This window comes from Aegilops tauschii, chromosome 2 (assembly GCF_002575655.3).
Source record: "Aegilops tauschii subsp. strangulata cultivar AL8/78 chromosome 2, Aet v6.0, whole genome shotgun sequence".
In the NCBI taxonomy this organism is placed as follows: domain Eukaryota; kingdom Viridiplantae; phylum Streptophyta; class Magnoliopsida; order Poales; family Poaceae; genus Aegilops; species Aegilops tauschii.
Genome location: NC_053036.3, coordinates 410,228,404 through 410,241,111, shown reverse-complemented (window position 1 = coordinate 410,241,111; position 12,708 = coordinate 410,228,404).

Here is a 12,708-nt window from a genome sequence, read left to right as displayed (position 1 = left end):
TGAGTTCCATACTACTTTTGGATAAAATAAAGCCGCGGTGGAGGAATTACGAAGAAACTGTGTTGAACCATGAAGAACACGGAAGAACTTGAAAACTCTAAATGCAGATCTGAAGTGCGGGAAGGTGAAGACTTACGGCTGTAGATCTACTGCGGAGGATCACCGCCGTTCTCTGGTCGATTCAGGTTGATGCAGCGGCCAAGATCGACGAAGATGAGGTGCTCTGCTGCGGCGGCGGCGGAGGAGCTCGAGCAGCAGCGGAGTCGCGAGAGGAAGAAGATGACAGAAAGGGGGAGAATGAAGAAAGACCTAAAGGTCGTGCTTATTTATAAGGAAGGACTGACAGAGAGGGCACGAGAAACGAGGAGGCCAGACATGGATATCCAGCTACTCCGACGCCTCGATTTTCGGGATGGTCATTAAGATAAAGATCCGTTGAGATATGACAGAATAAAATGAATTTAATGGAAGATGACGTCATGGCGGGTTATCATGAATTCAGAAGATGACGTCATGGCAGGTTATAACTTTGCACAGACAGAAGCCAGAAAGTTTTTCTTAAAGTATTGAAGCTTGACATGAACCGGTTCAAATCAATCTAGGGCCTAATGTTGGGGATATAACTACTGGTGTAACCCGCCCAGGAGGGGCCGGGTTACGCTATAGCAATTCATTATATGAAGCCCAATATCAAGCTTGAAGATGGCGGTTCAATAAAGGGCCTAAAGCCCGTAGGCGACTTAAGGCCCGTAGTGATAAACCGTCGTAATGGCGTGACTTGTGTTGTAAGGCAAGATTAACTAGTTACCGAGCCGGATACTGTTTATAAGCCGGCCGGGACTCTGTAGGCCGCGGGGCATCAACCCGTGTATATACGGGGATGACCCGCCGACGGCTTAAGGGAGATAACATCAAATCGATAGCCAGGCATAGCGGATTCGCTCCCTGGTGATCGAAACCCTAGTAATTCCACCTCAACTGGAGTAGGCTTTTACCTTCACCGTAAGGGGCCGAACCAGTATAACCCTCGTATCCTTTGTCCCGCTTTAACCCCTTTAAGCTTCCTAGTTGCGATGGCTCCACGACTAAGTCCTTTCACAAGGGCATCTGCCGTGACTATTCCACGACACTGATCAAATTCCTTGACGACAACCAACTCATCCTCGCGTTGCAAAAGAAGTGCAAGTTGAAAAGATCATTGATGACATTGAAGCACCAGGTCCTCTCACACGCTCAAAAGCTTCACATTTATCTAACTTTTGTGGGCACTATGCTTTTGTCTCTATCACAGAGCCCACTAAGGTAGATGAAGGATTTCTGGAGCCTGAGTGGATTCAGGCCATGCAAGAAGAATTACATCAATTCGAGCTCAACAACGTCTGGGAACTGGTTAAACGTCCAGATCCTCGCAAGCACAATATCATTGGCACAAAGTGGATCTACCGCAACAAGCAAGATGAAAATGGCCTTGTGGTGAGGAATAAGGCACGACTTGTAGCTCAAGGCTACACACAGGTTGAAGGAGTTGATTTCGATGAAACTTTTGCACCTGTTGCTAGACTTGAAGCTATTCGCATATTACTTGCTTATGCTAACCAGCATGATATCACTTTATATCAAATGGATGTGAAAAGTGCATTCCTCAGTGGTAAGCTTGAGGAAGAAGTATATGTTGCTCAACCCCCAGGTTTTGAAGATCCAAAGCATCCTGACAAAGTCTTCAGACTCGATAAGGCCCTCTATGGCCTCAAGCAGGCCCCTTGGGCATGGTATGACACTTTGAAGGAATTCCTCATGAAGAAAGGCTTCAAACCCGGTTCACTTGACCCTACTCTTTTCACTAAATCTTATGATGGTGAATTGTTTGTGTGCCAAATATATGTTGATGATATTATCTTTGGCTGTACTGACCAACGTTATAGGATGAATTTGCCTATATGATGAGTGAAGAATATCAAATGTCTATGATGGGAGAATTGAAATTCTTCTTAGGTCTTCAAATTCGTCAACAGTGCAATGGCATATTCATATCTCAGGAGAAATACCTCAAGGATGTACTGAGGAAATTCGGCATGCAAGATTGCAAAGGCGTCAAAATTCCGATGCCCACAAATGGCCATCTGTGCACTGATGAAAATGGTATTGACTTCGATCAAAAGGTATACCACTCCATGATTGGTTCTTTATTGTATTTATGTGCATCTAGGCCAGATATTATGCTTAGTGTTTGCATGTGTGCCCGATTTCAAGCTACACCGAAGGAATCACACCATAAGGCTGTGAAGCATATTCTTTGATATCTAGCTCACACACCAACACTTGGATTATGGTACCCCAAGGGCTCGGCTTTTGATCTCATTGGATATTCTGACTCTGACTATGCTGGTGATCGTGTGGACCACAAGTCAACATCTGGTACATGTCATTTCCTCGGACGATCTTTGGTATGTTGGTCCTCGAAGAAACAGAACTGCTATCACTGTCTACTACTGAAGCTGAGTACATTGCTGCTGGTTCTTGCTGTGCTCAATTGCTGTGGATGAAGCAAACTCTCAAGGACTACGGCGTCAACATGAAGAATGTGCCTCTCTACTTTGACAATGAGAGTGCCATCAAGATTGCTCACAACCCAGTTCAGCACTCGAAGACAAAGCACATTCAGATTCGTCATCATTTTCTTCGTGATCATGTGTTGAAGGGCGACATTTCTATTGAGCATGTGAAGACTGAAGAACAACTAGCTGATATCTTCACAAAGCCCTTGGATGAGAAGAGATTTAGCAAGTTGCGGTGTGAGCTAAATATCTTAGAATCTTCGAATGTTCTTTGAAAAGGACACTCATCCTAACACTTATGCAAAATTGATGACTTAGATGTGCAACACATGAAGAAACGTTTTTCTTCAATCAGTGAAGAATAACACTCTAAGTGTGAAGAAATTAACGAAGAATTTGATTCTCAGAACCCTACGACAATTGTACGCGGTGTCTGAATTCATCATTCTTATACGGTGGGTCACGCCACCACCAAAAGTTGAAAATCTTCAATTTGAGTTTTTCCTCAGTGAAATTCCTCAGTTGTTCATTTTCTTTAACTTTGCATTGTCTTCACTGTTTCCGTCATTTTTCTTCATTGGCTATATATATATATATGTTTATGTCCTCTACAGCGTTCACTTTTGGCTAATTCTTCAAGTTGGTTTTTCTGCTAAGTGAATGTGATCGGACCCTTCCCCCTCTATGCTATACTCAACCCAATCTATTCACAAATTCTTCATGTGCGTTCTATTTGAAACTCATTCAAAATCTTCACTGTGTCCTTGTCAGCTGAAGAATTTGTGAACGGAACGTTAAAACTTATCTTATCCAAAATTTTCGGTTTTGCCGCTCAAACCGTTCCGCATCCCACGAAATACTTATCTATTCACCCACGATCTAACACGATCTCCACTTCTCAGTACGTGGGTGACACATGTCAAGCGAATGAGAAGGGTCAGGGGCACGTTCGTCCAATTTCTTCGGGCGAATAGTTTTTCATCGTGGCTATAAATACCCCCTTCCCCTTCCTCACTTCCTTTACTCCGCTTGACCTCTCTCCAGCTCGAGCTTCTCAAACCCTAGCACCGCCGCTACTTCATCGTCACCGGTGAGGAAGAGCTTCACTGCCTCGACCTCGTCGCCGCCGTACTCGCGCCGGCCGCGGAAATCTTCACTCCGCCGCCGCCGTAGCCGTCTTCCTCCGCCGAGTTAGGGCGTGGAAGATCTGGACAGACGAACTTCTCATCTCTACCTCACAGTTCATCGTGTTCTTTGTCCAGGGTAATTAAAAGTTACTTTTACTACCCTCTTTGATTCAAATGATTTCTACGAAATCTTCAAAGGTGTTTATTCTTCAAATTCTTCACACACTAAACACCTCATGTGTCATCTGTTCTTGATTCGTTTCTCTAAGCAATAATTTTCTTCAAGATTCCTCAATTGTGTGGATCTTCGATCTATACAACTTTGGAACCTAAGACAAAGAACGCTTAGTGAAATTCTTCAAGACTCATCTGGTCAAATTCCTCAAACTTGTTCTTTTTGAAAAACCTTCTGAGAACGCATATGACCTCTCCAAATTCCTCGCAACTATACTCTGTTCACAGGTACTCATGTCCGCTGTTGAATCACTAGGTTCTCATCAACTTAACTCATTTGCAGCATTCCTCGAAGAAAAGTTGCATACTTCTTCCGAGAATTCAATTGTTCAAATTCCATCTGAAGAAAATGGCTGCTGGAAAGAAGCCACAGAAAGGAGGAAAGAGGCCCGAGGTTAACACTACATTTGAAATCCCTGAGGACATCTATGCTGGGTACTGCACACTCCCTGAGGAAGATAAAAATCAGCCCAAGGTGCGCATTCAAAAGATAGAGAGGAGATGGGCAAGAGAGTGGAGGGAGTACAGGTATGTGACTCCCAAGTACATGAAGAAATTCGCACTCAATCCTCCATGCCCAAGACCTCCGTTGGCACCTGGCCAATAAGCTAATCTCACCAGCCTCAAGCGTGGTGAGGATTATCCTGATGAATGGGCCAAGCGCCAGGCCAAGCTGGCTAGACAAGCCAGAGAAGCAGTGAGGAAATTCAATGAAGACTCTGCTGCTGCTGCTGCCGCTGAGGCCTCTATCAAGCCGAAGAAATCCATGGCAAAGAAGGCTGTGCATAAGCCAATTGCGTCACCTTCAATGCCCTCAAGGCCAAGTTCCTCAGCAATTCCCTCACGACCAGAATCCTCAAAGCCCTCACGGACAATTCCTCACGCTGCTCCTGCTCCTCCGAAATCCTCAGCTCCTCCGCATAAGTTCTCAGCTGCTCCGACCAAATCCTCAGCACATGTGCATCTTGCCACGTGCCAAAGGACTACATGCATCTCTATTGCCTCAGGAGCTTCAGCTAGTTCCTCAGCTGCTCCAAATTCTTCAACAGGACCCTCTCTGCTGAAGACAAAGACCACTACTGGATGAGGTTCTCCCCCAAGTCCTCACAAGAAGCAGGTTTCCTTCCAAGTGCCGTCTGAAGAAGACGAAGCTGATGATGAAGAAGTTGCTGAATCATCAGAAATAGGCAAGTCAGGGCCGCTAGAGCCAAGGGCACAAATGTGCCTCTGCTTTTGGATCCAAAGTTGATCCTCGATTACATTGATCTCTGGCACAAGGACCCAAACACTCCTATGCCTGACTTCAAGCTGACTCCTGGCCAAAATCATATGCTGACTGCCTTCATCCAAGAAGAGAAATGGAAATTTGAGAAGGCCAGGCAGATCAAGAAAGCGCAGTACAGGAAGGAGAAATTCCTGAAGAACAATGTTGTCTCTATGACAACAGATGATCTTGTGAAAATACAGTCTGAAATCAAAGTCCTCAATGATGATTTCAATGCTTACTATGCTGATTGGCAAGGAGCCAAGGTCTGGTTTGTTAAACTGACTGAGAAGTTCACCTCCAATGTTGCAGCCCCATCGCAACAAGAAATTCCTCAGACTGAAGCATCTGCTCAGCCAACTGAAGAACATGCCAGCACCGCTGATGACATTCAGGCTGCTGAAGAAAATGTGAGTTCCAGGGCTGATGACTGCATTCCAGCCGCTGATGAAATTGCCAGGGCATCCACTAGTGGTGCGCCTGAAGAAAATGAAGAGGTCAGGGAAACTGCATCAGTTGTGCCTGAAGAAAATCAACCACATTCCTCTGCTCCTCCTATGCCTACTCCAACTCCAATCCTTCCATCTGCATCAGATGTGAAGAAGACCAAGGCTGCAGAGCGTACAGCAGTGAAGAAAAGGAAAGCATCAGCTTCTTCAGATTCTTCAGCTCCGAAGAAGATGAAGAAATTGACCAGCTCAGTTGCAAACCCCATTGATGTTGTTCCGATCTCAACCATGCCATCAAAGGACCTTGTTCCTTTTGATGAAGAATATGTGATCCCTAGCGGATCTGATGAACAAAATCCTTCTGCTGCTTCATCAGAGAGCAGATGGATGAAGAAATTGAAGTGGATGAAATCCCTTCAACTCCAGCTGTTTCCTCGCCTATGCCTCAGTTTACTGCTGAAGAGGCCGGCGTTGAAGAAATAGAAGATGAAGACGTGGACATTGGCTGTACCACACCAGTGATGAATGATGACTTTTGGGAAAGTCAGCACCCCAACTCTCCACTCTTCACACCTTTACAGCAAATTCCTCAGTCCCCTGTTGCTACTGAAGTACAAATGGGATATGAAGAACCTCATGCAACCCCATCTGTTCATGAAGAAATTCTAGCCACTAGTGCTGAAGAATATGAAAATGAAGAATTGAAGACCCAGGCTGCCACTGAAGAGGAACCAGAAATTCCTCAGCCTAAAGAACCTGAGATTGCGATTCGTGAGGTTGTAATGCAACTGACTGACACTCCTCTGACCAAACCAAAGGATCCATTCTCAAGGAAGCAAAAATTCAAGGCTAATGATTTCTTCGGCGAGCACGTATTCTTCACTGATTACAACCCCTATGACTCTGCTCGCATTAGGAAGAGGCGTTTCTGGACTGCCAGCCAGGCAAAATTTTATTCCTCAGTGCTGTTCAACAAAGACAAAGTCTTCGATCATGAGCACATTCCTCACATGGATATGGAATCTCTGTCGTGCTTCGTGCCAGTCCTCAGTGTTCTTCACGACGCTGGGCTGTTAAATTTCTACACTGATATATGTGATTGGAATGAAGAGCTCATTCTTCAATTTTATGCAACTCTGCACATCACCGGAGACTCTGAAGATGTGAATTCATGGGTGCTGGACTGGATGTCTGAAAATACTCACTACAAGGCACCAGCTACTGAATTGCTTCGTGCTTTGCCTCTCAGTCCTCCCCTTGAAGCTGCTCGTTGCGTCTACAGTGAACCTGAGCTTACAGATCACTATATGCAAGTGCTGATGAAGCCATTGAAGCCAGGTCAGGCCCCAAGAACAAAATTCCTTGTGAAGGAATTGTTATATGTGCCTCAGACCGTCTATCGCATTCTGACGAATACATTGAGTCCTATCAAGGGCCACGACTCGAATGAAGAAGAAGTCGTTGGCATCATGAAGAATCTGCTTTTCAATATCATTGATGGCGTTCCCGTCAACTTCCATGATTTCTTCATGAGGACTCTGGCCAATGTCGCAATGTCACCGTTTGAGTTGAAGCCTTATGCTCCGTGGATTATGAGATTCATCAGAACAAGGTCTTCACTCAACTACAAAGCTGATACACTGAACCATTGCAGCTACTTGCCCCCGATTGAAGTCCTCAAACGGACATTTTCCTCCGCTGATGAAAAGGGCAAGGCTACTGCTGCTATTGATGAAGGCATTCGTCCATTGGATGGTCAATTTCGCAAGGCTGCATCCTACTCCACCAATGATGACTCTGCCACCCATGACTCTGCCGCCAATGCAACCAAGCCAAATCCTCAAGGCACAGCTCCTAGGGTGATGACTGGCCGTGAGCTTCTCCTCAGTCTTCACCAGAAGGTTGATCGCAATCACAAATGGGTCAAGCGTCAGTTTGGTTCAATTCTTCACAACATGACTGCTACCCACAATGCAGTGAAGAAAAACCATTACTACCTCAATGAAACCTTCAACCGTACCTGGGCTGTTCTGTCTCACATTTATAGCGCAGAAGATCTGAAGAAAACGGGTCTCAAGGAAGATTTTGACTGGTCTGCTCCTCCACTGAAGAAATACAAGAAGGTCAAGGTTCCTTCCTTGGTGGCCAGCTCCTATTCTTCATCGCGCGAAACTAATGAGCATGAAGACTTGGACGACACTGCGGCAGGCCCTACATCAAAAAAGACCCCAACAACGCTGGCGCTCCTTCATAAACATGATATTCTTCAGGGGCGTTAGTCCTCATTTTCGAACCTTTTGGTCATTCGATGACAAAGGGGGAGAAATTTCAGTTAGTCTTCAAGCGGGTCTATCTTTAATGGGCGTTTTTTTCTAAGTTACAACTCTCGTTCTTCTGATGACTTTGTTAGATCGAGTTGTAAACTTAAAACTCTATGGTGGCCTGATACTTTTGTTGTTTCTTCTGCATGCTTATTCCTCGTTAATGTTATTGCACGCATGCTGAATTACATCAGTCACCACATTTCATCATGCATTTCAAATTCTTCATATATTATGTCAAATGTGTGTACGAATTACAATATATAGGGGGAGATCCCCATGATTCAACCCTTCAAGTGTGCATTGCTTCAAAAGAAAATTCCTCATTATGCACATCTTCAGGGGGAGTTCTTCTATATCTTGCAATCAAATTCCTCAATATCAGTATTTACACTTCATATGTTTATCCCCATTGAAAACTTAACCTGTATTGTCATCAATCACCAAAAAGGGGGAGATTGTAAGTGCATCTAGTGCCCCTTAGTGATTTTGGTGTATTGAAGACTTATAGGTTAAGGGACTAATGTGTTTATGAGTGTACACAGGTCTATAAGTCTATGAGGAGTTTGATATTTACAGAGAAAGTCGACCCCTAAAAATGAAGTTCTTTGACTGAAGACTTTGGATTTCTGAAGACTTTCTGAAGACTTTGAAAGTGAAGAAATTGGTGTGACCTTGAAGACTTGGTATTCATTTGAGGAACATGAAGCATGAAGACTTTTGTTTTCGTAGTTTCATTTTCTCTTTCTTGAGTCATAGGAAACACCGTACTGTTAAAGGGGGTCGAGGAAATACCAAGGAAAAATTTCCATGTGATGCTCAAATCAAAATCCTACACCTACCAATCCCTTTGAGTGAAGCCATTGGAAATCTCATACAGTTCAGTCATATTCTTCAGTGACAGAGACGAAGTTCTTCTGGTCTCTGAGGAATTTGTTCTAACTGAGGAGTTAGGAGTTCGCCAGTGCGGATTGCCTACACAGTGAGGAACATGATTGCCCTGAGGAATTTGATACTCAAATTTCCGACCGTTGCTGTGCTATGAGCCAGCTGTCCCAAAATATCTACCCACCTAACGGTCATATCATTGAAGGGCATTTATGTCTTATCATGTCGGGCTGCTCCCTAGGCTATAAATAGCCGCCCCCTACAACCACTAGTTGGTTGGATGCTCCGAGAGAAACTGACATTTGTCATTTGAGAGCATCCCATCCTCCGAGGACTTTGAGTGAAAATCGTCGAGTGAGGAAAAACCCAAACCCAAACACCTACAAACCCAAAGTGATTGAGCATCACTGAAGTGATTGATCATGTGTGGATCCGACGCTTGTTACCTTTGAAGACTGTGCTTCTTCCAGACGGTTAGGCGTCATGGTCTAGAGCATCCAAGAGGAATTGTGGATCGCCGAGTAACCGAGTTTGTGAAGGTTCGGAAGTCACCTGAAGACTTACCACGAGTGATTGGACGAGGTCTGTGTGACCTTAGTTCAAGGAGAATACGGTGTGGACTAAGTGTCCTGGACTGTGTGTTCAGGACTGGGTGTCCGGGACTGTGTGTCCTCAGGTTTAAATACCTATCCGCTCCAACCAGATGTACAACTGAGACATCAGTTGGAACTGGTCTACCAAATCATTGTCTTCACCAAGCCTACTGGTTCTATTTCCTCAACTCTTTCATTTCCTCATTACTGTGTTGTGTGCTTGTCATATCTGTGTTTGAAGAATTTGACTGAAGACTTTCTCAATTTCCTCAATTCAATTTCTTCAGTCTGTTTGTCTTCATCCTGTGCTATCCCGTGTTTACGCTTTCTGTACTCTATGCTTGTCTTCATTTCATCATGATGACCATGCTTGTATTCTGTTATGTTTACTTCTGAGTACTTATTACGCTACAAGTAGTTCTTCGCTAAGGAATTTCCTCACCCGCAAATTCCTCATTGAAGAATTCATAAAAATCGCCTATTCACCCCCCTCTAGTCGATATAACGCACTTTCAATTGGTATCAGAGCAAGGTACTCCCTTGTTCTGTGTGATTTTGGTTTAACCGCCTGGAGTTTTAGTTATGTCGACCGCAGGTATGATCAAGGTCTCTGCTGGGTGTCCTACCTTCGATGGGACGGACTACCCCTACTGGAAGAATAAGATGTGAATGCATCTTGAGGCAATTGATAACAATCTCTGGTATGTTGTGGAAAATGGTGTTCCCTCTGTCTCACCCTCACTGAATGCTACCGATGTGAAGAGATTCAAGCAACTCGATTCTCAAGCATACAACGCCTAGAGGTGCGTGGGGATTCAAACCTCGCAATATCCCAAATAAATGGAGAATTCGATGCAAAAGATCCAAATATGGCGGCATACCGAAACGCCGTACTCAAAATATCAGCTCGGTTTAAGGGGCTCGAGTTTCATCACGTGGCTCGAGACAGTAATCAGGCAGTGGACATCCTTGCTCCAATGGGCGCTAAGCGCGACCTCGTCCCACCTAAAATCTTTGTGGAAAGGCTCTTCAAGCCATCCTTGGTATGGCAGGACGAGAGCGGAAATACTAGTCCGGAGCCGATCATACCCCTAGACGCCAAACACAATTCTGATATCATCGGGGGCTTGGGCACCGAAATGACACTGTCCGCCCATGTAATCATGGCAGCCATTGCTCCATGGACCGAACCCTTTCGGGCCTACCTTAATAGCCAGGACCTCCCTAATGACCAGAATGAGGCCTGTCGCATAGTTCGATGCTGTAAAGACTACAAAGTTCACGAAGGCAAACTCTACAAGAAAAGTACTACTGGAGTTCTTCAAAGATGTATCTCCGAAGAGGAGGGACGACAGGTCTTGGCCGAAATACATGCCGGTCTCGGTGGCCATCACGCTGCAGCTCGGGCCCTTGTAAGCAAGGCCTTTCGTACAGGTTTCTTTTGGCCAACGGCCCGAGCGGATGCACGGGCCCTTGTACAGCGCTGTGTAGGATGTCAGCTTTTCGACAATCAAAGCCATATGCCGCCCACTGCCTTAAGAACAATCCCCATTACTTGGCCTTTTGCGGTCTAGGGGCTAGATATGATCGAAACCCTTAAAGGGGAAAGCCACAAGAAGAAATATTTGCTGGTTATGGTGGATAAATTCACTAAGTGGATAGAGGCCAAACCAGTTAAAACGGCTAAAGTTGGGCCGGTGATCGACTTCATATCCGGCGTGGTACACCGTTATGGTGTCCCGCACAGCATCATTACTGACAACAGCTCTAATTTCACAGCCGATGAGGTGAAAACTTGGTGTGCCAATCTGGGCATTAAGCTCGATTACGCCTTCGTATATCACCCCCAAACAAATGGTCAGGTCAAACGGGCTAATGACCTGATAATGAGCGGCATCAAACCCAGACTAGTGCGATCCCTACGGGAGTCGGATAAACACTAGGTCGAGGAACTCGATTCTGTACTCTGGGGACTACGGACCACACCCAATCACACGACCGGATACACCCCCTTTTTTATGGTGTACGGCGCAGAGGCTGTCCTGCCCTGCGACATTATTTCACGACTCACCTCGAGTGTACATGTATGAAGAGAGAGAGAGAGAGAGAGGCAAAGCTCGATTGGCAGGACGACCTAGATGGCCTAGAGGAGGAGCGTGACATTGCAAAAGCCTGTTCCGCATTTTATCAACAATAGGCTCGGCGATACCAAAGCAGAGAAGTGCGGGCCAAGACTTAAAATGTCGGCGAACTCATTCTATGCCTCCCAAAGAAGAAGAAGGACAAGCTCAAACCAAAATGGGAGGGCCCCTTTATCATAGATGAAGTTCTCACAGGTGGGGCCTATCGCCTTCATAATTTTCACACCCGAATTTTCATGCCACAACACTTAAGCTAATAAATAATGATAAAATGTGGTTTGACAAAAACTTTTGAGTGTTTTGTCTTTGCTTTGATTGAATGTTTGACTGATGTTTGCAAGTGCTCTAAAAATCAAATAAATTCTCCAACTCTTATACTCCTTCTCCTTGATCCAAATCCTTGCCCAATGATCATGCCATGTGTATAGAACATAAACAAATAATTTCTTACAAAAATAATTTGGCCAAATAGTATTTTTTAGAAATTAGTTTTCCAAAAACCCTTGAATTGAGATTTGCACTGCAAGTACTAAATTAAGGGCAGCAAAAATCTTTCCAAAAATATATTTGACTCCTATTAGATATAGGATACCCGGAAACCACAAAAATATAATTTTAAAAGTTATTTTCCTATTTTATTTAAAGGCTTTTTCTCAAGGCCAGAAATGGTCTTTAATAGGTTAAAATTATTTTAGAGCTTCAAAAATATTTGACAAAAATCAGGGAAACTCAGTGGACATATATTTTCCATATATAAGAGTTTCAACACATGGTCATGTTCAAATTATTGGTCAAATCCCTCAAAAACCCTTTCTGGATATTTCAAGCTTTTGAAATATGTACAAAGGAAATATTCCCCAAAAATTCGAAGAAAATTCTAGCAAGTCACATATGACATGTTTGATTATCTTTCCAAGTCTCATGTCATGGAGAATAGTATAACCCCATGAAATCCCCTCAAAACCATTTCTGTCCATTTTGAAGTTTGAGCAACTTTACATTGCCAAACATGCCCAAATGTTCTAAAACTTGGTGCACATGCTCAAATGGTATAATTATTCATCTATACCAAATGGCACAAGTTGGAGAGAATGTTATCTTGATCAAAGTGCCCCAAAACCCTCTCTGTCAAGAAC